We start from the raw sequence: 25,767 nt of genomic DNA, 5'->3' as shown, positions 1-25,767 counted from the left end.
AACAAAGAAGTCGACATGAAGTGTTCTGGACTAATCTGATATGCGACAAAATCAAACGACGGAACCACCGGACACCTATACAGTGCCACTTACTTACAGCTATCATTATAAGCAAAATGGTTATCACCATGCGTGAATGTGCAACAGTTTTCTTGCAATTCTTGCTCTAAGGGAGATACGCAGGCTGCTAGCTTGTTGATGTACAGAATATTTAACAACCTAAAACTGACAGCATATTTACAATGTTCAGCAGATATTTTTATATGCTGGTATGTCAATATTTTTCCACCCATACATTGACATTTTTCTCGATATATCATGGCCCGATAATGATATTGTTTAAAATATTGATATACTGGATTCCAGATATTATAAAAATATCAACAGTCCTATTCACAACACAGCCCATCTGGATCCTCCCCTCCACCTACTGTCCCCACATCCTCTAGGCAACAGTTTCTGTCCCACCTGTCCTATCACCCCTTTCATGTCCCAATTCCATGTCCCCACCCCTTCACTTCTTGCCACACTCTGCCAACACACCCACCTGTCAATCCCCTTCCCCACTCCTCCCTTTTCTGCTCCCCTCCCCCTTCCCACATCCCTGCCCCACAGCCTCCTAATACTGCACCTGGCAGTCTTCTCATGTCTCGATCTAGTCCCTGCACACTTCTCCAGACAGAGCTCTTCTCTCCCAACACCCGGACTCTTCTGCCACTCTGCAATCAAGATTGCCGCTGAATGTAGCAGTTGGATTCTGGTCCGAGTTGCCAGAGAAAGCAGACATGAATGCTAGAGGTGCACTCGCTTGTATGAATGAGAGAGTGTTTCTTTTCTGATGAAGGCTTCAGCTGAAAGCTAAATGCGTAGCAGGCTTTTCACTGTGCCTGGCTGCAGCTCGACATGTCATATTTACGGTGAGTAGCAATCTACCCGTTTCCTAATATCACTGATATTCCAACCTGGACTTTTCATTGTTTAAATAAAGAAACATTCAGCCTTGAGAAAAATATTCTGAGGAATTGTTGACAGAAAATAGGAGAGAATTGTCGAATATTGTTAATAACGAAACTGAGAAAATAAGAAATAATGACTCTGGACGTAGAAGTCCAATACCAATTCTCTCACAATTGAAGCAATTCAGAACCCATACGAAAACTCTACAGCAAGAATTAAAAAAAAATCTAACTTTCCCTCATCTGGATTTAAAGTTATAAAGGAATTCTATTAGAGATGCAGCGTATTGCCGATACTTTATAAAATACACTACGCAACACAATTAAGGAATCATTTTTTCTAACTACCTTTGAAATCTGACTCAACAGTGCCAACAACCTCCTCCTGCAATGGTACAAAAGTGAGACACCCTGCAACATCAGCCTTTGGCTCAGCAACACTTCAAACAGTAAGCTGTTAAACACATGAGTAAAAAAGGACAGATCTCAGAAGTTCATGTGATGTGTAAGATGGGTTAATGATGTCATACTGGCACCATGTTTTACCACAATTCTGTCCAACACCATCGTGGATGTGTCTCACAATTGGATGTTGTCTCATCTCCTCTTACCCACATTTTATCCCCTTCTTCTCTACAATGGAGGTCAGAACCCAGTGTTGAAATCATGGTTTTCTTAAGGACAGTGCGGAAAACATTTCAGACACACCACTGCTCAGTATTGACATGAATACGCTTCAGGGTGTGGCACAAAGGGTGTAAATGAAATTACCTCTTCCCTTGGGGCTTTGGTTCTCACACATTTAGAGATCAATACGGCAGTTTGCAGTGGGATTCAACATCAGGACGACATTCTTCACTATCTTTGACTCTGTTGATATCCTCTGGATGATTCAACCCGTTTCTAAGCACATTGTGGGCCTGCAACTCAGCTGAACATGACTGCAGCCTTTTAGAGTTTAGCAGACAGTCGGAAATTTTTGCTCTAGTGTACAGGGTGAAACAACTAGGGCACATTTAAAATCATTCAAGGAAATTTGCATTTGATCTGAAGCAGCAAAGCAGGTTTATGATTTACAGTTTTCCAGTAGCATGATCACATTGTGGGGCAAGGAGGGGATAGGGGAGTGTGGGTGTGATACTGACAACTGCGTGACTAAAAAAGCAAATGGTCCCTCCGAGACAACCTGGTTCGGCAACACCCTTGGTGCCACCCGCGAACCTTGTTTTAGCACTTTTCAAATGCGTCTGAACAGAAATAGTCACTGATTACTTACCGCCAGCATAACAGACATATCGAAAGATATCATGGAGCTAAGTGATGCTACGTCGCTGAATTTGCACCTGCTGACCACATGCAAATTCTAAGGGGTGTTGAAAGGAATGCCCATCATGCCGACACCAGAGCCGTGCAATGTGATGCATTTGCCTGCCCGAGACTGCCTGCGACCAACCGCTCCAATCTGCACACACACAGACCCAAGCAGACATTTGTAAAGGCAAAGAGAGTTTGCCTCTACAAATGTCAGCTTGTGTGTGTGTGTGTAGGTGTGTGTGTAGGTGTAGGTGTGTGTGTGTGTGTAGGTAGGTGTGTGTGTGTGTGTGTGTGTGTGTGTGTGTGTGTGTAGGTAGGTGTGTGTGTGTGTGTGTGTAGGTAGGTGTGTGTGTGTGTGTAGGTAGGTGTGTGTGTGTGTGTGTGTGTGTGTGTAGGTAGGTGTGTGTGTGTGTGTGTGTGTGTAGGTAGGTGTGTGTGTGTGTGTGTGTAGGTAGGTGTGTGTGTGTGTGTGTGTGTAGGTAGGTGTGTGTGTGTGTGTGTGTGTGTGTGTAGGTAGGTGTGTGTGTGTGTGTGTGTAGGTAGGTGTGTGTGTGTGTAGGTAGGTGTGTGTGTGTGTAGGTAGGTGTGTGTGTGTGTAGGTAGGTGTGTGTGTGTGTAGGTAGGTGTGTGTGTGTGTAGGTAGGTGTGTGTGTGTAGGTAGGTGTGTGTGTGTAGGTAGGTGTGTGTGTGTAGGTAGGTGTGTGTGTGTAGGTAGGTGTGTGTGTGTAGGTAGGTGTGTGTGTGTAGGTAGGTGTGGGGGCACGCGCGTGCGCCCACCCTCGAGCGAGTGTACACCTGTCCTTTTTTCCCCCTAAGGTAAGTCTTTCTGCTCCCAGGATTGGAATGACTCCTTACCCTCTCCCTTAAAACCCACATCCTTTCATCTTTCCCTCTCCTTCCCTCTTTCCTGAAGAAGCAACCATTGGTCGCGAAAGCTAGAATTTTGTGTGTATGTTTGTGTGTCTATCGACCTGCCAGCGCTTATATATATTAAAAATAGAAAGAAACTTCCACATGGGAAAAATATAATAAAAATAAAGATTCCAAGACTTACCAAGCGGGAAAGCGCTGGTAGACAGGCACAATAAAGTAACACACAAACACAAAATTTCGATCTTTCGCAACCGGCGGCTGCTTCGTCAGGAAAGAGGGAAGGAAAAGGAAAGATGAAAGGATGTGGGTTTTAAGGGAGAGGGTAAGGAGTCATTCCAATCCCGGGAGCAGAAAGACTTACCTTAGGGGGAAAAAAGGATAGGTATATATTCGCGCGCACACGCACACAGACGTATCCATCCATACATACACACAGACAAGCAGACATATTTAAAGGCAAAGAGTATGGGCGGAAGTGTGGAGGCAAAGATGATGTTGAATGAAAGGTGAGGTATGAGTGGCGGTAACATGAAATTAGGGGAGATTGAGGCCTGGTGGATAACGAGAAGAGAGGATATATTGAAGGGCAAGTTCCCATCTACGGAGTTCGGAACTTGCCCAACCCAAACTGCTGTAGATATATACTTTAAATTTGAGAAGTGTGTTGGTATTATGTTGTATGCATCATTTAAGAAGTGATTTTTTGAAGTCTACCCATATGGTGGTGAAATTAGGGATGAAAGGTTGTCTGCAAATTTGTCACTATTAAACCAATTCTGAAGCTAGACCTACAGAAACTGGTATCTGGCTTCTCTGGAATAATAAAGAAATATATTTTTTTCATTCTGAAAGTGAAGCCCCCCCCCCCCCAAAGAACCATGGACCTTAGCGTTGGTAGGAAGGCTTGCGTGCCTCAGTGATACAGATAGCCGTACCATAGGTGCAACCACAACAGAGGGGTATCTGTTGAGAGGCCAGACAAACGGTTGGTTCCTGAAGAGGGGCAGCAGCCTTTTTAGTAGTTGCAAGGGCAACAGTCTGGATGATTGACTGATCTGGCCTTGTAACAATAACCAAAACGACTTTGCTGTGCTGGTACAGCGAACGGCTTAAAGCAAGGGGAAACTAGAGCCGTAATTTTTCTCGAGGGCATGCAGCTTTACTGTATGATTAAATGATGATGGCGTCCTCTTGGGTAAAATATTCCGGAGGTAAAATAGTCCCCCATTTGGATTTCCGGGCGGGGACTACTCAAGAGGATGTCGTTATCAGCAGAAAGAAAACTGGCGTTCTACGGATCGGAGCGTGGAATGTCAGATCCCTTAATCGGGCTGGTAGGTTAGAAAATTTAAAAAGGGAAATGGATAGATTAAAGTTAGATATAGTGGGAATTAGTGAAGTTCGGTGGCAGAAGGAACAAGACTTCTGGTCAGGTGACTACAGGGTTATAAACACAAAATCAAATAGGGGTAATGCAGGAGTCGGTTTAATAATGAATAGGAAAATAGGAATGCGGGTAAGCTACTACAAACAGCATAGTGAACGCATTATTGTGGCCAAGATAGATACGAAGCCCACACTTACTACAGTAGTACAAGTTTATATGCCAACTAGCTCTGCAGATGACGAAGAAATTGAAGAAATGTATGATGAAATAAAAGAAATTATTCAGATAGTGAAGGGAGATGAAAATTTAATAGTCATGGGTGACTGGAATTCGAGTGTAGGAAAAGGGAGAAAAGGAAACGTAGTAGGTGAATATGGATTGGGGCTAAGAAATGAAATAGGATGCCGCCTGGTAGAATTTTGCACAGAGCATAACTTATTCATAGCCAACACTTGGTTTAAGAATCATGAAAGAAGATTGTATACATCGAAGAACCCTGGAGATACTGACAGGTTTCAGATAGATTACATAATGGTAAGAGAGAGATTTAGGAACCAGGTTCTAAATTGTAAGACATTTCCAGGGGCAGATGTGGACTCTGACCACAATCTATTGGTTATGACCAGTAGATTAAAACTGAAGAAACTGCAAAATGGTGGGAATTTAAGGAGATGGGACCTGGATAAACTAAAAGAACCAGAGGTTGTACAGAGTTTCAGGGAGAGCATAAGGGAACAATTGACAGGAATGGAGGAAAGAAATACAGTAGAAGAAGAATGGGTAGCTTTGAGGGATGAAGTAGTGAAGGCAGCAGAGGATCAAGTAGGTAAAAAGACGAGGGCTACTAGAAATCCTTGGGTAACAGAAGATATATTGAATTTAATTGATGAAAGGAGAAAATATAAAAATGCAGTAAATGAAGCAGGCAAAAAAGAACACAAACGTATCAAAAATGAGACTGACAAAAGGTGCAAAAATGGCTAAGCACGGATGGTTAGAGGACAAATGTAAGGATGTAGAGGCTTATCTCATGAGGGGTAAGATGGATACTGCCTACAGGAAAATTAAAAGAGACCTTTGGAGATAAGAGAACCACTTGTATGAACATCAAGAGCTCAGATGGAAACCCAGTTCTAAGCAAAGAGGGGAAAGCAGAAAGGTGGAAGGAGCATATAGAGGGTCTATACAAGGGCGATGTACTTGAGGACAATATTATGGAAATGGAAGAGGATGTAGATGAAGATGATATGGGAGATATGATACTACGTGAAGAGTTTGACAGAGCACTGAAAGACCTGAGTCGAAACAAGGCCCCCGGAGTAGACAACATTCCATTGGAACTACTGACAGCCTCTGGAGAGCCAGTCCTGACAAAACTCTACCATCTGGTGTGCAAGATGTTTGAAACAGGCGAAATACCCTCAGACTTCAAGAAGAATATAATAATCCCGATCCCAAAGAAAGCAGGTGCTGACAGATGTGAAAATTACCAAACAATTAGTTTAATAAGGCACGGATGCAAAATATTAACACGTACTCTCTACAGACAAATGGAAAAACTGGTAGAAGCCGACCTCGGGGAAGATCAGTTTGGATTCCGTAGACATGTTGGAACACGTGAGGCAATACTGAGCCTACGACTTACCTTAGAAGCTAGATTAAGGAAGGGAAAACCTACGTTTCTAGCATTTGTAGACTTAGAGAAAGCTTTTGACAATGTTGACTGGAATACTCTCTTTCAAATTCTGAAGGTGGCAGGGGTAAAATACAGGGAGTGAAAGGCTATTTACAATTTGTACAGAAACCAGATGGCAGTTATAAGAGTCTAGGGACATGAAAGGGAAGCAGTGGTCACGAAGGGATTAAGACAAGGTTGTAGCCTCTCCCCAATGTTATTCAATCTGTATATTGAGCAAGCAGTGAAGGAAACAAAAGAAAAATTCGGAGTAGGTATTTAAATCCACAGAGAAGAAATAAAAACTTTGATGTTCGCCGATGACATTGTAATTCTGTCAGAGACAGCAAAGGACTTGGAAGAGCAGTTGAATGGAATGGACAGTGTCTTGAAAGGAGGATATAAGATGAACATCAACAAAAGCAAAACAAGGATAATGGAATGTAGTTGAATTAAGTTGGGTGATGCTCAGGGAATTAGATTAGGAAATGAGACACTTAAAGTAGTAAAGAAGATTTGCTATTTGGGGAGCAAAATAACTGATGATGGTCGAAGTAGAGAGGATATAAAATGTAGACTGGCAATGGCAAGGAAAGCGTTTCTGAAGAAGAGAAATTTGTTAACATCGAGTATAGATTTAAGTGCCAGGAAGTCGTTTCTGAAAGTGTTTGTATGGAGTGTAGCCATGTATGGAAGCGAAACATGGACGATTAATAGTTTGGACAAGAAGAGAATAGAAGCTTTCGAAATGTGGTGCTACAGAAGAATGCTGAAGATTAGATGGGTAGAGCACATAACTAATGAGGAAGTACTGAATAGGATTGGGGAGAAGAGACGTTTGTGGCACAACTTGACCAGAAGAAGGGATCGGTTGGTAGGACATGTTCTGAGGCATCAAGGGATCACTAATTTGGTATTGGAGGGCAGCGTGGAGGGTAAAAATCGTAGAGGGAGACCAAGAGATGAATACACTAAGCAGATTCAGAAGGATGTAGGTTGCAGTAGGTACTGGGAGATGAAGAAGCTTGCACAGGATAGAGTAGCATGGAGAGCTGCATCAAACCAGTCTCAGGACTGAAGACCGCAACAACAACAACAACAACAACAACAACAACAACAACAAGTGATTTTTAATCTAAATCTATGGAAATTTGTACTCACTTCAAGGTTAGAAATAAAAGCATTAAGTGTTGCAATGTTTTTGGAAATCCAACACCTAAAAGGGTGAATTAAGGCCTCAATGATTCAAAGACTAATCATCACCCAGCCCAAAACACTAAGGACAGATGCTTGAAATTTGGAGACTGCATTGGTCTTATAACATCGGCATCATTTAGTACAGGATTGTTCAAAATTCCACCCCTTGGGGACAAAGTAGGGAATGAGAGGTTTTTTTGAAAATATGTCACTATTAGGCAATTTGGACGCTAGAACTATGAAAATTGGTGTCTGGTTTCTCACTAGAAAAACAAAGAAATACATGTTATAGCATTTCTGGAAAGTTATTCCCTACAGGGAGAACAGGCAATGAATGTTTTGTGGAAACGTTTCATGACAAAAGCATTTTTGAAATTATATCTCTGAAAATCTGTTCTTGGTATCTCAGTTAGAAATGAAAAAATGCGTGTTTTAGTGTTTCTTGAAAATCCAACCCCTACGTGGGTAAAACTGGATGAAAATATTTCATTATATTAAAACATCTTTAAAGCTAAACCTATGAAAGCTGCTATTTGAGTTCTAACAAATATATGTTACAGGATGAAAGTTCCTATGGAAATATCACATGAACTCACCAGGCAGGATTAACAAAGAATAGAATCACTTTATGATCAGATGTACATTCGTGAAAGACCATACTCCTATTGCCTTAACCAGTGTGAAAAATTTGCAATTTGTGAACAACATTTAAAGTCAATTAAAGAAAAACAAACAAAAATCTGTGCAGACCATTGAATCTATGAGAGTGAAGCAGTGGGCACTATGTTAATGTTGACATAGAACTGTAACACACTATGTGTTACAGATCAAGGATAGTAATATATTCTCAAAATATGTGGTAAAAATGCTACCTGTTCATGCCCAGTTCCTCTAAGTCTCTCTCCCCATATGAACATCAATTTTCCCAGTTGGTCCCCAGCTATTATTTAGCAGTCAGTGTGAGGAAGAGTGACTGTCGGGAAGCCACACAGAAACATTTCGCATACTGCTAAAATGGATCACAGGAGTATTGCAACATTCTGTGAAATGCATAATACACAAAAACCTTTGAAACATCCAAATGAATGGACACTCATTCTGGACAGTTACTTCTCTACGTAACTCAGATGCAGCCTTAAGCTGCCTAAGTTGTTACAATGTGCAATCACTGCCATGAGAGCAAACACCATTGGCATCTTCAGTGCTGGTATGAAGTTTGTTTAAGCTGTTGTCCGATTCTTCTGGGAGAGGAGGAGGAGATACGTGTTTAACGTTTCATCGACAACATACTTTATTTAGCATAACCAGTTTCTGTCCTGGCACATATACAAGTGCACCTATAACAGACACAGATACAGGGCCCTCATCTTGTCATACAAAAATTGGATCATAAGCTCAGATTAAGGGAGGATGCAGAAGGAAAGCAGCCATGCCCTTTTGAAGGAACCATTCCGGAATTTGCCTTAAGTGATTTAAGGAAACCACAGAAAAACTAAATCAGGATGGCCAGACGTTGATTTCAACCATCATCCTCCCAAATGCGAGTCCAGTACACTAACCAGTACACTGCCCCACTTGGTATTTTGTTCTGGGTGGGCAAGGCAGCATCAATAAATTTGAGAAAGACACAATTTCATCATGCCCTATTTTAAAAATCCCACTTTATTTAGCACACATTAATCTATAACAGATGCAGATATATGGTACTAACCTCATCACACAAAAATCATGTGCCACGCGTAATTGTGCATAGCACAGTTATCAAAGTGCATCGTTTCATGATGTGCAACTACAACAGACACCTGCACATGGCTCTTTACAGTACTGAGACATATACAAGTAGGCAATGAGCACTGACAACACTGCAGATGAAACAGGTTAAGTACCCCAGTAGCCCTAATCTAGGTATCTCCTCCTCCCTCTTTCTTTCTCTTCTGCAATTAATTCATAAATTCTTTTAATTTGTTTTTACATGCTGGTTGGCTATCTGTCAGATTTTTAACGGATTTTGGCAAAGGAACAAAGTCTTTTGTGACAGCCTAATTCATCCTTTTTTGTGCTAAAGTCAGATTCAACCCAGAATAGTGAATATCATGCTTTCTTCTATTGTTGTGACTACACTCTTTGCTATTATTTTTTAATTGGGATGGGTTATTAATAACAAATTTCATAAGTGAAAACATGTATTGTGGAGGTAATGCAAATATCCAGAGTTTCTTAAAATAAATGCCTGCAAGGTGATCTTGGGTTGGCTCCAGCTGTTACTCTGATTATAGACTTTCATGCAATGAATACTTTTTTCTCTTAGTGATGAATTGCTCCAAAATATGATGCCATATGAAAGCAGTGAGTGAAAAGACGCATAGTAGGCAAATTTACTGATATGCTTATAACCAACATTGTAGTGATTCGAGAATTTCAGTGTAATTTCTAGAACCAATCTGCCTTCTATTGTCTCGAACACATGATATTTTTTATGTGAATGTGGGGTGATTGAATCCTACCTACTGCATGTCACATGTTTGTGTGTGCAGGTTTGAAATTCAGTCACGAGAAGAATGTAGACGCGGCGGTCAAACGGCAACAACAAGCACTTGTCAGGCAATCTATGGAAGTTTTAGTGAAAGTGTACGGAGGAACCATGGAGCTTCTATGTTATTCTGCACTAATTGTGTCAGTGACCATTGCTATAACAACAAGAAAAGTGGAGAACATACTCTTGAAAGAAAAAAAAAAAAGAAAAAAAACCTCTTCTTAGCCTTGTTGAAGGGAAGATGGGTATCCTGACTCATGTTGCGAATGGACAGCATGTTTAAGCCACCTTTCTCTTATATGTAAATTAGTTTGTTCTTGACATCTGGAGACACAAGAGACTTAAAAAACAGTATATATTTATGTGAAGAGTAGGATTCGTAAAATATATGTCGTTAGTTGAACCAAATGAAATTGGTATATCTACTTATTTTTACAAGTAGAGTGAGTCTTAAGAAATTCCTGTACCTAGAGAAGAAAGTGAAAGAGTGTGTGAAGCAGCAGGCTAACCAGCAAGGAAAGTCAGGCGTGCATGTCCAGTAAGTCATCTCGTAAAAGTACTTTGCACTTACATTGTTGTCCAAAGTGTTAGAACGTGGCAACCAGTGAGAAAGGACTGAAAAAACAGGAATTTTGCCATAGCAACTAAACCAAATACGACAAAGAATCTACTGTGAGAAAACAGAACATGCGTAAGTATATAAAGGAGCAAAATTTTGAACTGAGAAATAGAGATGAAGATTCCAGTGTGTTTCTCTAAGAAGAAATATGCCTAGAACACTTTGATTAAGAAGATCAGGTGCGGGAAGTGAAGAGCTCTCGTATAAATCGCGAGGACGCAGAAACCAACATCCTACACTGTTGGCATCAGTTGCTGTTCACCGGTGTTGATCTGCCTCCGCATCCACTCACCGACGCAGCGCAAATTCACTGCTGGGTGAGCGTGAAACAGAACTTCAGTGTTTTAGTACAAAGTGGTAGAAACTGTTCATTGAACTTTATTATGGTAGTTACCATAGTTAAAGTTAGTTAAATGCTTACAAGATCTAAAGCTTGTAAGAATATGGATAACATACAATAAGTTGAGGAAACTCTAGAACCAGCTATGGCCATAAGAGTTACTAAAGAAGGGCCAGACTGGGCTGAGGTAGTACACTTAATCAAAGCCCAAAGTGCAGTTTTAAATGTGACTGAGTGAAAATCTAGGTTCAGTACATGCTCAACTAAATGCCCAGACTGCGGCTTTAAATGCTCAAAATGCAGCTCCAAGAGAAAAACTAGAATCAGTAAATTCTCAATTAAATGCCCAAACAACAAATTTAGGATTGTTAAATACCAAAGTTTACTCACAAAGCAAAGACTTTAGTAATCTATGCGAAGGCATGGATGCTTTAAAGACTGAATTTGAAGCCTTAAACAGTAAGGTAGAGAATTTAAAATTAGATTTAAAGAATTAATTAACTAGTTCCTTGACCATTCATGTAAATCAAATGTTCAATGACTTTAGTCAGAAACAGAAGGACAATTTTCAGGATTTGACACAAAGATTAGAATTGAATATTGAAGACAAATATAACTGTGTAGAAGCGGAGCTTAATGAAAAGTTAGGACCCTTTAAAAATGTGTGTAATGTTAAATTTAATGCTGTAAAGAAAGGGTTGAGTACTTTGAAAGAGTGTCGATAAGCAGGCTAATTTAATGCCAATAATTCAGTCGCAAATTTCAGGTGTTAATACATGAGCAGATAATGTGCAAAGGAACTTCAAAGAGAAATTAGCCAACTCTGATATCATAAATATAAGTAGTTTGGAGGAACAGATTGAAGAAATTATAGACCAAAAAGTTATCGAGAGAGTAACATCTGGAAATGCATCTCCTATACTATCTTTTGTACTTAATGATACTAGGGAAGGTATAGATGACCTGTGGAAAGAATTCAAGCTTATCGAGGATAAAGTAGACAAAAGAGTATCTTCACTTAATGTTGTGTTAACTAGTGAAGCGGTGACTGATTTGCAGTGGGGAGACCTCCAAAAGATGTTTAAAGAGGAATACTGGTCTGCCAGTGCACAAGAAAAGTTAGTATCAGATACATGGGACTCAGGCGGAGCCATATTTTCCTGCAGGGACATTAACATTCCGAGTTAATGGGTGGAGTGACGAACATCAGATCCCCAGTTGTTTTCAGTGTTTCTTCCAAATTAGTTTTCCTGCACCAAATTTCTATAAAATCTTGAACGATTCTGTCATCCATTCCTAACATCTTAAACTATCCTATAATCATAGTGCTTAGAAAACTGGATATGATTACAAAATAAAGAAAACTTAGGAGAATCACAGAATAAGAAGGAAAGTGATATCAACATAAAATAAAATGAATAGAGTATTATATTTATGGATAATATAATAAGAGATGAATAATTAAACAACTGTGATACCGAAGTGTATAAATTTTCTATTTTGTATAGAGTATTTTATACCGATGTGATGTACATTGGAGGGTTTGTATAGGTTTTGAAAAGGGTGAGTATTGTAAATAAAAGCATGGTTTACAAGAGCAAATAAATCATGGCTGACACAAGACACACATCACACCTTTCAGACAACCCTCGCAAACAAGTATGCCCGATTCTTCACCATTTGCCGTTTGCATAGGGTTGCAAAGATTTCCTTCGGCGACCTCAAGGATGAAGGTGGGAATGTCCATTCTGTAAGAGAGGATTTAACACGAAACCACCTCCGGCGTCTCACTCAAGTACCTGTGGGGTAGGGATCCTGGGAAAGGGGGGTGGGAACAGTTCCCTGTCTTTGGGGCTATCTTCTTTCCCCTCTTAGATCTTAACAACCATATCTATTTTTTCTTCTTCCCTTCTCACTTCTCATTTGAGGACCAATCTATTTCTTCCCTATTCCATCGCTGAAGTCCTTTCTTGTTTCTGTGGTTTCCAATAACCTACACCTTATCTTCAGATAAGAAGGTTGATGAATCAAACTACACAAACACACAAAAATACATTTAGACACAAGCAGTGAAACAACAGACTAAAAAGCCTGTCACGATATGAGAATCGGCAGGTATTGTAGGGGAACACACACACACACACACACACACACACACACACACACACACACACACACACACACACACACACATTTCAAGCTTTCGCAACCCACGGCTGCTTCATCAGGAAAGAGGGAACGAAAGGGAAAGATGTAAGGATGTGGGTATAAGGGAGAGGGTAAGGATTCATCCCAGTCCCGAGAGCGGAAAGACTTACCGTAGGGGGCGCACACGCACACACATTCATCAGCAAATATACAGACAAAAGCAGACATATTCTTTACATATGTCTGCTTGTTTGTGTGTGTGTGTGTGTGTGTGTGTGTGTGTGTGGGCGCGCGCGCGCGCGCGAGCGAGCGTGTATACCTGTCCCTTTTTCCCCCTAAGGTAAGTCTTTCCACTCGCGGGACTGGAATGAATCCTTACCCTCTCCCTTAAAACCCACACCCTTTCGTGTTTCCCTCTCCTTCCCTCTTTCCTGATGAAGCAACCGTGCGTTGCGAAAGCTTGAAATTTTTTGTGTGTATTATTGTCTCTATCAACATACAAACGCTTTCATTTGGTAAGTTACAGCATCTTTGTTTTTAGATATATTTTTCCCACGTGAAATGTTTCCCTCCATTATAAATATGAAGCAGTAGAAGCAGTAAAATGTGAATCGAAAGTGTATACATACGAAGAGGTGTATATAAAGAAAGAATAGTGGCAAAGTACTCATGCGCAGAGGGAGACAAAAACATGTGAGTTTTGGGATAGCTATAAAGCAGTAATGGGAGGAGATAGACAAGGTAGAGATGTGAGAGAAGGAAAGAAAAAGAAAGCAGGAGTGGCATTAGTCATGTGCTGATCAGCAGGAAATGTCAGTTTAATAAATACTCTGACAAATTGTAGGCTAGTGAGACATATAGACATAGTATCTATTAAGAGTATAAAATTTGAGAAGTAGAGGAGGACTAAGGAGTAAAAGAAGCAGTAAAAAGTGAATCCAAAGTGTAAAATAAAGTATTCTTTTTTCCAGAGAATACTCTATTATAATGTACATTGGAAAGTATACTAGGGTAATGAACCATGTGGCCTACTCAGAAAGGACAGGGGGGGGGGGGCGTACCCAGCATTTGCTAAGTATATAGGGCAGGCGTACCTACATGGAGGCGAGACAACCTATGGCCTAAAAATAGGAATGTTTTATAAAGGGGTGTAGCTACCACCAATGGAAAGCGGAAGTGCTCACATGACGTCAACCCACAAGCAAGGTATAGGCACACTGATCCTAGGAGAATGGGACAGTAGCTTGACAAAAGTCACTAATTTTATAGGGATTATACTGGAAAGTTTGAATCCTATGCACATCTAACATTTTTACGTTTCATGTAAGTTTACAAGTGTCAAAAATAACACTTTCATTTTGTAAAGAGCCCCCCCCCCCCCCCCCAAAAAAAAAAAAAAAAAAAAAAAAAAAAAAAAAAAAAAAAAAACCAGAGAGATAGAGAGATAGAGAGAGAGAGAGAGAGAGAGGGGGGGGGGGGGGAGTATACACTAAGGAAAGGTAGCCTAATACAAAAAATGAGAATGGAAAATAGATTACTCAAGTGTCATGGACATCTGGAGTTAACGAGAGAGGAGCTGATTTGAACCTCAAGAGACTGCTCATATCTTAATATCAAAGTAAGGTAAGAACAAAATTAAGAAACGCTCAGCTAAAAATTGTTCTAAAGAGAAAATAAGATTATTGTTGAAGAGAGAGACGTATGTATAAACATGCACAAGAAAAGAATATTGTTATGAGTGACGTTATTTACATAATGATTATGTATAAAATATCGCATGTCCGATCTGAAGGGGGGGGGGGGGGGGGAGATATGTAGTGATTCAAGAATTTCGGTGTAAATTCTATAACCACTTAGCCTTCTACCGTCTCGAACACACGATATTTTAGATGTTAGTGTGGGATTATAGAATCCTACCTACTGCGTGTCACATGTTTGTGTGTGTGTGCAAGTTTGAAATTCAGTCGTTTGAAGAATGTAGACGCGACGGTCGAACAGCAATGACAAACACTTGTAGGATGATCCATGGAAGTTTTAGTGAAATTGTACGGAAATTGTGTCAGTGACCATTGTTATAAGAACAAGAGAAAATAATCTTGCGGTGGAGGGGGTGGCCTCTTGTCTTAACCTTGTTGAGAGAGGAAGATGTGTATCCCGACTCATGGTGAGAATGGACAGGGTGTTTAAGCCATGATTCTCTTATATGTAAATTAGTTTGTTTCTGACGTCAGGAGACACGAGAGACTTACTGAACAGTATATATTTATGTGAAGAGTGGGATTTATAAAATGTCTGAAGTTCAAATATACGTCATTAATTCAAGCAAATGTAATTGGTATTTCTACTTATTTTTATAAGTAGAGAGAGTGTTAAGAAATTCCTGTACCTAGCAGCATACTTCGGAGAAGAAAGTGAAAGAGAGTTTGCAGCAGCAGGCTAACCAGCAAGGAAAGAGGGCCGAGCATGTCAAGTAAGTCATCTCGTAAAAGAAGTGGAAGTTAGTATATTTACTTCACACTTAAACTGCCGTCCAAAGCCGTTAGAAAATTTGCAACGACTCTGATAATGTGGACATAAATGTTTCAAATGTGTTTCATCCAATTCAATTTCTCATAAAATCACACATCCAGAAATTTTGAATAGCCTGCTTTAGCAACAGACTTCTGCTCAAAGTCTGTATTTATCAACAGTGTTATGCCTTTTACTGTACAGAACTGCATGTACTTCGTTTTCTCAAAATTTAGTGACAGTCAATTAATAATTTTCTGAAAAGCATTAATCACAATTTCCTCAGCTAATTCTTTTCTATTGGGTGTAATTACTATACGTGTATCATCAGCAAAAAGAATAAGCTTTTCATCTTCATGTGTGCGGAGTGGCAAGTTATTAATATATAGATAAAAGAATGAGGGATCCATGACTGAACCCTGTAGGACATCATTCTTGCTACCTCCCCAGTTAGAGCGGTCTCCTGATTTTAGCAGGATATTTGTGCTGTTAATTTCAATCTTCTAGTTAAACATTAATTAAACTATTTGTGCACTGTCCCACTTATATCACAATAGTCAACCTTACCTAGAAGAATTTCATGATTCACAGAGTAAAAAGCCTTTGAGAGACCACCAAAAAATGCCAACGGGCGATGTTTAGTTATTCTGAGCATGTAATATTTGACCAGTGAAAGCACATACAGCATTTTCTATTGAAAAGCCTTTCTGAAAACCAAACTGACATTTTGTTAGTATTTCATTTTTACAAATACAAGAAGCTACTTTCTCAAATACATTAATTTTCCAAATTTTTTGGATAAAGCTGTCAGAAGTGATTTGGGTGGTAGTAGTTAGCATCAGACCTATCACCTTTTATATGCGATGGTTTAACAATGGCATGCAAAGAGAAGTGGCAAAGTGGTTAGAACACTGGATTCTTATTCGGGAGGATGATGGTTCAAACCTGCGTCTTGCCATCCAGATTTAGGTTTTCTGTGATTTCCCTAAATCGCTCCTTCAGACAAACGATGGGGTGGTTTCTTTGAAAGGGCACAGCCGATTTCCTTCCGCATCCTTGATACAATCCGAGCTTATGCTCATCTCTAATGCCCTCAATGTCGACAGGATGAGAAACCCAATCTTCCTTTCTTCAGCATATTTCAGTCTATACGGAAAAATGCCCTGGTTCAGTGAGCAAGTACATATGTGACAGGGAATGTTACTTATCTGTTGGGAACAAACTTTTAGTAGTCTGCTGAAAATGCCATCAATTCGATGAGAGGTTATACTTGTGAGTGAATTTGTTATTTTTTCCAATTTTAGTAGGAGAGGTGACTTTATCAAATTGCATAGGTATAGCCTGTTCCATAAACAGCCTTGTATCTTCTAATAAATAGCTGGATTCTATTTTCTCTACAACACTTAAAATATGATTACAAACAATGTGCAACTGAGCATTATAGCAGAGGTTGAAAATACCATTTCTGTTGTAAGGTTCTTTTCATTTATAACATGTCTGCTTTCCAGCTCTTACATGCCCATCATCAGATGTTATAACTTTGTGCTGTGACTTCGAGTGTCATGGTGAACGAGTAGAGTGTGTGGTGTATCACCACCGACCACAGAGCATATGCTCTGTACTCGCTGCTGATACACCGCATCCTGTACTCATCCACCATGGCGTTCAGGGGCACAGCACAAGTAATAACACCTGATGATGGGCAATGAGCCGGACACCGGTTGTGTCCTAAACTAAAAAGAACCTTACAACTGAAGCGGTATTTCCAATCTCTGCTAAAATATGATTATTAAAAATATTTTCTGCTCCTGACTTTCTGTTAACAAACTTTTCACCGAGTCTGATAGAAATACATTCTTCTTGTGCTCTCGGTTGCCCTGTTTCCCTTATAACAATATTCCTAATTGTTTTAATTTTATTATCAGATGTGCTAATCTAAGACAAAAAGCACATACTGCTGGACTTTTTAATAACTTTTGTTAATACAGTGAAGTAGTTTTTATAATGTTTGACTGTATATGCATCACTGCTGCTGTTTACAAGATTTTTTTAATCCCTTTATTAAGCAGCCGGCCAGTGTGGCCAAGCGGTTCTAAGCGCTTCAGTCTGGAACAGCGCAACCGCTACGGACGCAGGTTCAAATCCTGCCTCGGGCACGGATGTGCTTGATGTCCTTAGGTTGGTTAGGTTTAAGTAGTTCTAAGTTCTAGGGGACAGATGACCTCAGATGTTAAGTCACATAGTGCTCAGGACCATTTGAACCATTTTGAACCCCTTATTGAGCCATGGCTTTTTAGATGGTTTCTCAAAATTGTGTTTCACTATTTTTTTAGCGAAACTGGTTGCCAAATCTACTCACAACAAAGATATCATAAAATAGGCAAAACTTTAAATTAGCATCAGGTTTCTGTACACCTCATCACAGTCTAACTGTTGCAAGCTTTCACTAAAACTTGCAATTCTCAAATCATTACTATTTTGGAGGACTGTCTTACATTACTGTATGGAGCTGTCATATCTGTAAAAAGCTGTCCATCATGATCAGAAAGACCATTGTTTTTGTATAAGTTCATCTCGGTCTATAAAAACGTTATCTGTGCGCTGCTACACACAATACTTTGCTTCTCGCCATATGAATAACGGCGTAACGAATGGTGCAGGTTTTTCGGAAATAGCTGCAAATCTCCCAATGAGACCTATACATACAGTTATAGAAGTACTATTATTTTGTTTAAGCTCGAGGTACATGCTTACACTAATTTTTTAGTTCCTAAATTTTTCGCACTGATATATTTTAACACATACAGCAACTTCTCCTGTTTTCATAGTGTCTCTACTTACATGTGTTGAAAGCTTATATCCACCTACATTTACCTTTTCCATACCTGTGACTATATGATGACAGGCCTAGTTCATCTATTCCACCCTCAGTTTCTAAATCTTAACAAACGAAAAGCTCATCTACTTTGTTTTCTAATCCCCTGATATTGTGATGCAATATACTAACACTATTTTTCATTGTACTTTTAGGATATTTCAACATCTCCAGTACCTGACTGTCTGAGTCTGTCATTAAGCTTAATTTCATTCAATGTACATTCACTGGATACTGAGCTTACCCTAAAAAAAGATAATCTCGCGAGTTTTAGTAACCCCTCTACCTCTCAAATATTTTGCTATCATCCTGGCCAATTTACCATTCCCTTTCCTACTGAGATGCAGGCCATGCCTTGTGAAGTCTCACCTACCAATAGCATCAACAGGAACCAAACTTATGCCTGACAAAGTAGCCACTGGAAGCAGCTGATCAAACTCGATATTGACCCTCCTGACAGCTGTTCTATTGGGGCCAATCATACCAAATAACAGTTGGAAGCCAACATTTGTACAATTCACATTGCAGATGATATTTTTACTAGGCCACACCCAATACTGTAGCACTGATCCCTATCAATTCTGTTTTCCGGTCCACTCACTATGACAACATGATCCTGCTTTGTAAAACCCTTGCACAATGATCCTACATACTTGGCTAAGACATGGACTAGGCTTTAAAAAACTAATGAAGCGGTAGCTGTCACCCTATTTTTCCTGCGAGGCCTGGCCCATACCTCTTCCAGGCCACTATCTAACATCAGATCTTTACTTATATATATATGGTTGGTTTTCTGGTGACAGTCTGCCGAGTTTTAACTGCACTTCCTGAGCCTCTTCCTTAGTTAACTGAAGTAGCAAGGAAGATCTATGGTTTGTGCAATTGATGAAACTGTCAGATACTGTTCTCTTTCTGTGGTTCCCGTTCTTTGCCAACACTTCCCACAGGTTTTCACTGTTCTCCCCCTTTAACCTCATCTGTTCCTCCCTAGCACTATTCAGTTTATCCTTAAGGGCTCCAAGCTTCTCTTGCTGTTCAGCTATTTTCCTATCCTTTCAACAAAATTTGCAATACCAAGCAATAGCCCCATCTGCTTCCCAAATTCCCATGCCACTACACCCCCCCCCCCCCCCCCCCACAATAACATTTGTCACAACAGCTGCATAAAACCCCAGAATTAAAGTTTCTATCGCAGCTCAAATACTTCTAGGTCATGAAGTCACTGGAGTTATGTGGAACACTAATATGTGTATATACTATTAACACAGTAGTGTAATGCATTTAAAATAATGTTAAAACTCAAAATTCGTATACCTGAAAAATTAGGTTTAAGATTGCATATGCGCAATATGGGCTTTACGCGTTTTGAAATGAGAAATAAAAGAACTCTAAACCTTCAATTCTCCAAGTAGATACAGCACTACTAAATATACTTAATACTTGGACATAGGCCTACACATTTAAATGGATATGAAAACCTACATCTAAAGTATGTGAAAACTGTTCCTTATGATCCTTTTTTCCCCCAAGAAATATGTTGAAACAAGAGAAACCTTCAATACATAACAAGAAATAGGCTCTAATTAACATCCTTATTGTGTAATATTATTAATTGATAGCTATTACACAATTAACTACTTATCTACATGCGCACAAATTCAAGCACGTAAGACATACACATATTAAGAAAGTGTCATACATTCAGAGATCAGTGACTGCCAGCATTACTAAATATTTCATCTGTCAAAATTAAGTATGGATCAGCAATTCTGTCTCATAATTTTATAGTTTCCCCACAGCGAAATTTCCTTTTTCCTATGTACTGTCAGTGCCCTCACTTATGAAGCAGAACAATTGCAGAAGTTTTCCAGGTCCCGCAAAATGTCTGTCCTTGCATTATATAGACAAATTGCAAAACTATCCCTCTAATTTTAATTACTTCTATTCAGACGTCATCATATAGAAGAATTTATCCTTTTGTCAGGCAGAGAATAGATTTCACCTAACGCACCCAGCTTTATTTCAACAAATTTATTATTAACTTATTTTCCATCTGTCTGTCTGATACAAGTCTTGGCTTACATTAACTTTTAAATAATCTTGTAATACTTTGCCTTCCATTAGGTTAGCTTCATAGTCTTATTGCTTCCAATCATTTTATATTCTTGACGCCACTTACAGTTTTGTCAAATTCAAATATCTTTAACAGTCCAGATAACAAATCTACTATTTTTAGCCAAAGTGACATTTCGCATAATAAAAACACACAATATATTGAATCATAAAAATTGGTCATTTTATTGCCTGTGCCAAACTGAAACCGCATCTAATTTTGCATTATTCGAGTTTAATCTAAGAATGTACAGTCATTAATTTTACAAGCGATGCACAAACATTCCAGAAATTATAGCCCTTTTCGGGATAAGATTCAGTTTCTCACAGATTTATTGTGGATAAACAGGATTGTGGTCTTATACTTCGCACAAAACGTAAACAGTTTGCCACAAACACACAAAATCTTACAATCCACTACAACCAATCTCCCACGAAAATATAGTGCGAACGCACTGTAACGGGAGATCGGCGTAGAATTATATTACGCAATCCACAATCAGTAAAGCACTACACTTTTATATATTAAAAAAATAAAATAAAATACGATGCTACATACATAAATACCCTGCATTGCATCTACAGCAGCAGTCGTTTACAAACACTAGCAACAAATGCTCTGAGTAGCCTAACCTGTCCACAATATACTCAGGGTGTCTCATTTCGGCTGGATGAAGACACAGCTCCTCTCACTTACAGTCGCAGAAAAATCCCTAAGTATCACTCAACGCTCCAATAACAATCGAGAACTGCACAAAAACCATTAAATGTTTTCCTATCCAACATGGATGTTTAGTTATTACGCTACAACAAAACTACGAAGTTAAAACGACGTTCCCCATCCCAACTCCTCCCAAACATTTTACATGTCTATTACGTATCACACCAAGATTTATACTCACCACTCTTAGTTCTTCCTTCCATACTACACTACGATTCACAATACAATCAAAACAATAGCAAACTTCTCTCGCGGTATTTTGAACCAAGGTATTGGTCCATTCCAATATCTTTGCTACACAATAGACATGATCGAAATGTCACATCTTCCAAGGGTATCCTTTGATAGAGTTGATACAACTATTTACGTCGTTTGGATGAAGACTTTGTAAATGAGAAAAATTTCATATTTCAACATATAATTTAGTGAAAATATTAATTAATATAAGTATCGGTTAGTGAAAATGTTAATTAATGAAAATATTAGTTAATGAAAAATTTGTAGTATTATACAGAAGAGGGCAAACTTCTTATTAAAAAACAATAATTAATTACTTAGGTACTGCAGATAGTTTGCCGTACGTTCACAGTTCTGTTTTCTACATAAACACAAGCATACACATTTTCACTTCTGAAATCACCAACATTTAACTATTAGTCCTTTCTCATACTTTAGATATTCTAATAGTATATTGGATTAAGTACAACTGAGATTTCAGAAACAGAGCAAGACGTAGACATTGATAACGCAGACAAATTTCAGTTACCAAAAAAAAATGCATGAATGAAAATAAATTACAGTGGTACATATTATTCATAAATTCAATTTACAGACAGTCTGGTATATAACTAAAGAATTCTTTTACTGGATAAAAGCAATGTTCTATCAGATGTGACTTAGATTATACTAAATGAATTTTTATTTCGTTCTCTTCTGAACGGCTATGCAGGATATTGAATAATTTAAACGTCATGTGTGGAATACTTTTTTCCTAGAATATTGTTCTAGATAGGGATATGTAAATTTACAGGTGCTTGTTCTGTTAAGGCTCTGGACATGTTAATTATGTAGGAACTCATCAGTTGTTTACAAAGACACTTAAAAGCACAGGCACACCCATCTACAAGAAGGGCGAAGGAAGTGACCGCAAAACTACCGCTCACAACCCTTAAAATACGTTTGTCGTAAAATCTTAAATTTCATTCTGAACTCCAGAAACTCGACCTCGGTCCACAGGCAACTGCTCCACAGACTATGGCTCTACGTCCAGTAGCGTGTGGCCCTGTAACTTCTGCAGCCGCTTGCAGAGATGATTACATTACAACCAAGAGTTGCGCAATCTCACTTTTGCAAGTAGTTTGGGCAAGTTAATTTCAGCAAATCGACGCAAGTACTTGCATAAGCTTTTACACAAGAATTGCTTTATGAGACAGGCAAGTGAAGTTTACTGTGTCGTGCGTAAAAGCCAGAGCAGTGGCACTCATTCTCACAATATTATTAAGGCAGAAATATCGTGACAGAAAACGAAAAATTAAGAAAAAAAATGTTTTGTGAAGAACTGGAACAGGGGTGTACATAATTCAGTTACCATGAAAAATTGTTGAATGAATTAAAACCAGTGGACTTCACTACGTTTTGAGAATGTCATTTACAAGTTCCTAAGCCTTTTTCTTTATCGTATTCAAAATAGGAAACAAAAATGTGGCAAGCTATGTCACCAAGTGATCAGCTTTAAATTACGTTTCTATTTTTGAAAACAATATTTTTTTTATTTTTACAACATATGTAATACTTCCAATGGTACATTTGTTTTGGCACATCTGTCTTTGCGCCGTTCTACTTTTCGACACTAAAAGCCAGTTTACACTGTCTGTCACGTCAAGGTGTATTCACACTGTCCGTTACGTCACGACACTGCAATTCAATTCAGGTCACATGATATTAATTTGCATGATTATCAAGTGTTTTTTTTTTCCTCGCGAATTGTGACCTTCTCAAGAAGATTTTCATCGTTTTTACTCCTGAAGTGATCATACACAGTGTGGTAGCTTATATACTGTTTGGCCACGACAACTTAACGATTTCGCTGGTGCTGCCAGAAGCACAGAAAATTGATACTACTTAAAAGATGTTCCTTTGTCTCCTAGCGCTGCCAATGCCAAGCTGTAACTTATGTAAGAATTTGCTGAGGTATTTACATAAGAACAAAAACCTACTCAAGTTTATTTCTTTGAGTCACTGGGGCAAGTTTATTTCAGGAACTCGCCACAAGTACTTGCTACAGAAGTGCAGCTATTCTTAGAAACCAGAGCTGTCAGCACTATTGTTGCATTACTATTAATGAATAAAAATAGTGATGAAACACAACAAAAATAGAAAGTACATATTATTGTTTCCAAAAAGCACTATTCAGTAAACTAATATTAGAGGCTTTCACATAGATTAAAAACTTTGACGATGTTGTATGCAAATTCGGAACGTCACTTGTCTATTGTTATAATCAAGAAATCGATAACTGGGAACAAAAATGCGGCGCCATATCCCACCAAGATATTGGCTATTAATTACTCTTCGATTTTTGCGAGTAGTGTTTATTACTTCTACCACTATTGTAAAACATTTATGTTTACAGTAACACGAAAAAGTCATTTAAAGTTTAAAGAAGTCTGTACTGCTATTCTACTTTACCTTCTGCCGAGTACTTGCAGCAAGATGCAAGAAACTAGAACGAATTTTCACCCTGTAGCAGAGTGAGCTGATTTCAAAATTCCTGACAAATTAGAACTGTGTGCTGGACCGAGATTCGAACATGAGAACCCGAGGGCTGGCAGACAGTTTTAATTTGTCAGGATGTCTAACGCAAGAAACTCTTTCCACTTATTTGGGAATTTGTTGAAGTTGGCCAAACTAGCGAACCTCGATGGCAGGGCGGTTTTTTTGCGGATATGGTGGTTCATAAAATTCCACCCAATTCTGTGATTGTATGAATAATTCGCCATACCACAGAGGGAAATTAGACAGAACGCCAAATAAATATGATTTCAGGGTCACACTGTTAGAGCAGTTACAAAACCTGCAAATAAACTGCAGCGACTCAATGAGGAAGGCCGAACTGTTGTATACAATAAAGGAAAACAGACAGCTGTGAAAGTGTACATTGTGGACCGCAGAGTCACAAAGTAGTGCATTTACTGCCTTACAAATGCGATCTAAATACGACAGATCTTGCATAGGCTAAACTAAAACACAGTTTCAGGGAGAACAGTGTGACTGATGACACGACGAAATAAAGATTGCAGAATTTTGTTGATGTTGCTTTCTTTTCAGTTACTGCAGAGGACCTTAGAGCAGGAATGTGCAGCAGCTGGAGCAAGAGTACTGGACATGAGATGGAATAATGGAAATAGCCACTTATGAAGTTATCATCAATACCATGTCCTCAAGCGATGATGATGATCTTGAATCAAACACAAATGACAGTGATCTTTAGTGAACATCATTTGGATAATTCTTCCAGGCACAATTAATTACACTTTGTAAACATTAGTTCTGTGTTGCTCTTAATAAATGCAACGCTCAAACAGATTCCAAAAATCAGTTTGTGACTTTCGATTCATAGTGCTGTAAGTTGCTAATTCATCTACTTTCATTTTTTATTGTTTCCGATACATAAATAATTCATAAGCTGTAGGCAAAACTCTCGAGCATGAATATGTCAACAAATTAGAGGATTTACGATCCGACAGAAGTGGCGCTTTAGCGGGCAACTTTTCCCCGAGTGCATCTTCCGATTTCATGTTAAGCGCAAATCGTGGGTAGTGGTACCGGCATTGCTGCAAGCAGCTGACGCTGCCTTCGCCTCTCCACTCCTCTCCCCACGCCATGCAGGGGCACAGCCATTCCTGACAGCCACCTCGCCGGTCCATTTATGGTGGACAAACAGTACATAAATATTTGAGTCCACATTTATACGAAAATAACATTTATTGGACTCAAATGGTTTGCAGCTTGCAGAAGAGCTTGTATATTACCGAAGGAAGACTGAGTGCAAAACAATACAAAAAATGTGGGTCCAAAATGCTTCATTACAAGATACAGAAAGGGAATTTCACACACTACACAATGAGCTCGAGAAAGAGCAATCTTCATTTTGTATTTTAGAAAATCGAAGCATCAGTTTTTTTATTTGTTACATCAAGCGGCACACCGAATTCCTAGAAGAAACGCAGTGTTATGAGCTGCCATCAGATTCCATGAAAAATTGATTTGTTTAAGGTCAAGTTTCGTTGTTAGTTCAGTGCTTTTTTTGCAGTAGTCATATCTCCCTAAAAACCGTTGCATTCAAGACTGATGGGTTTCCTTTATGTCTTCTGTTTGGTTTTTAATAGTTCAAGTGCCTTATTCATATTGGGGTTAGCTAGTGAAACGACATAAACCACATAAACATTGACCACTGATGACTGAAAAACTGCTTCGCACACAATCCAGACAGCTATTTAATATAAACAG

General features: G+C 39.0%; 1 protein-coding gene across 1 annotated transcript in view; it reads right to left on the bottom strand.

Moving 5' to 3' along the window:
- LOC126354104 (uncharacterized) overlaps positions 1 to 21,579 on the bottom strand; it is a 73,968-nt gene extending 52,389 nt beyond the window's left edge. Inside the window, exon 1 of the mRNA XM_050003496.1 lies at positions 21,440 to 21,579. The gene's annotated coding sequence lies outside the window, so the exon portion shown is untranslated. The remainder of the gene's footprint in view (positions 1 to 21,439) is intronic.
- Positions 21,580 to 25,767: the final 4,188 nt, after the last annotated feature.

Source organism: Schistocerca gregaria, chromosome 3 (assembly GCF_023897955.1).
Source record: "Schistocerca gregaria isolate iqSchGreg1 chromosome 3, iqSchGreg1.2, whole genome shotgun sequence".
NCBI classification, from domain to species: Eukaryota; Metazoa; Arthropoda; class Insecta; order Orthoptera; family Acrididae; genus Schistocerca; species Schistocerca gregaria.
This window is presented reverse-complemented; position numbering and strand designations above follow the sequence as displayed.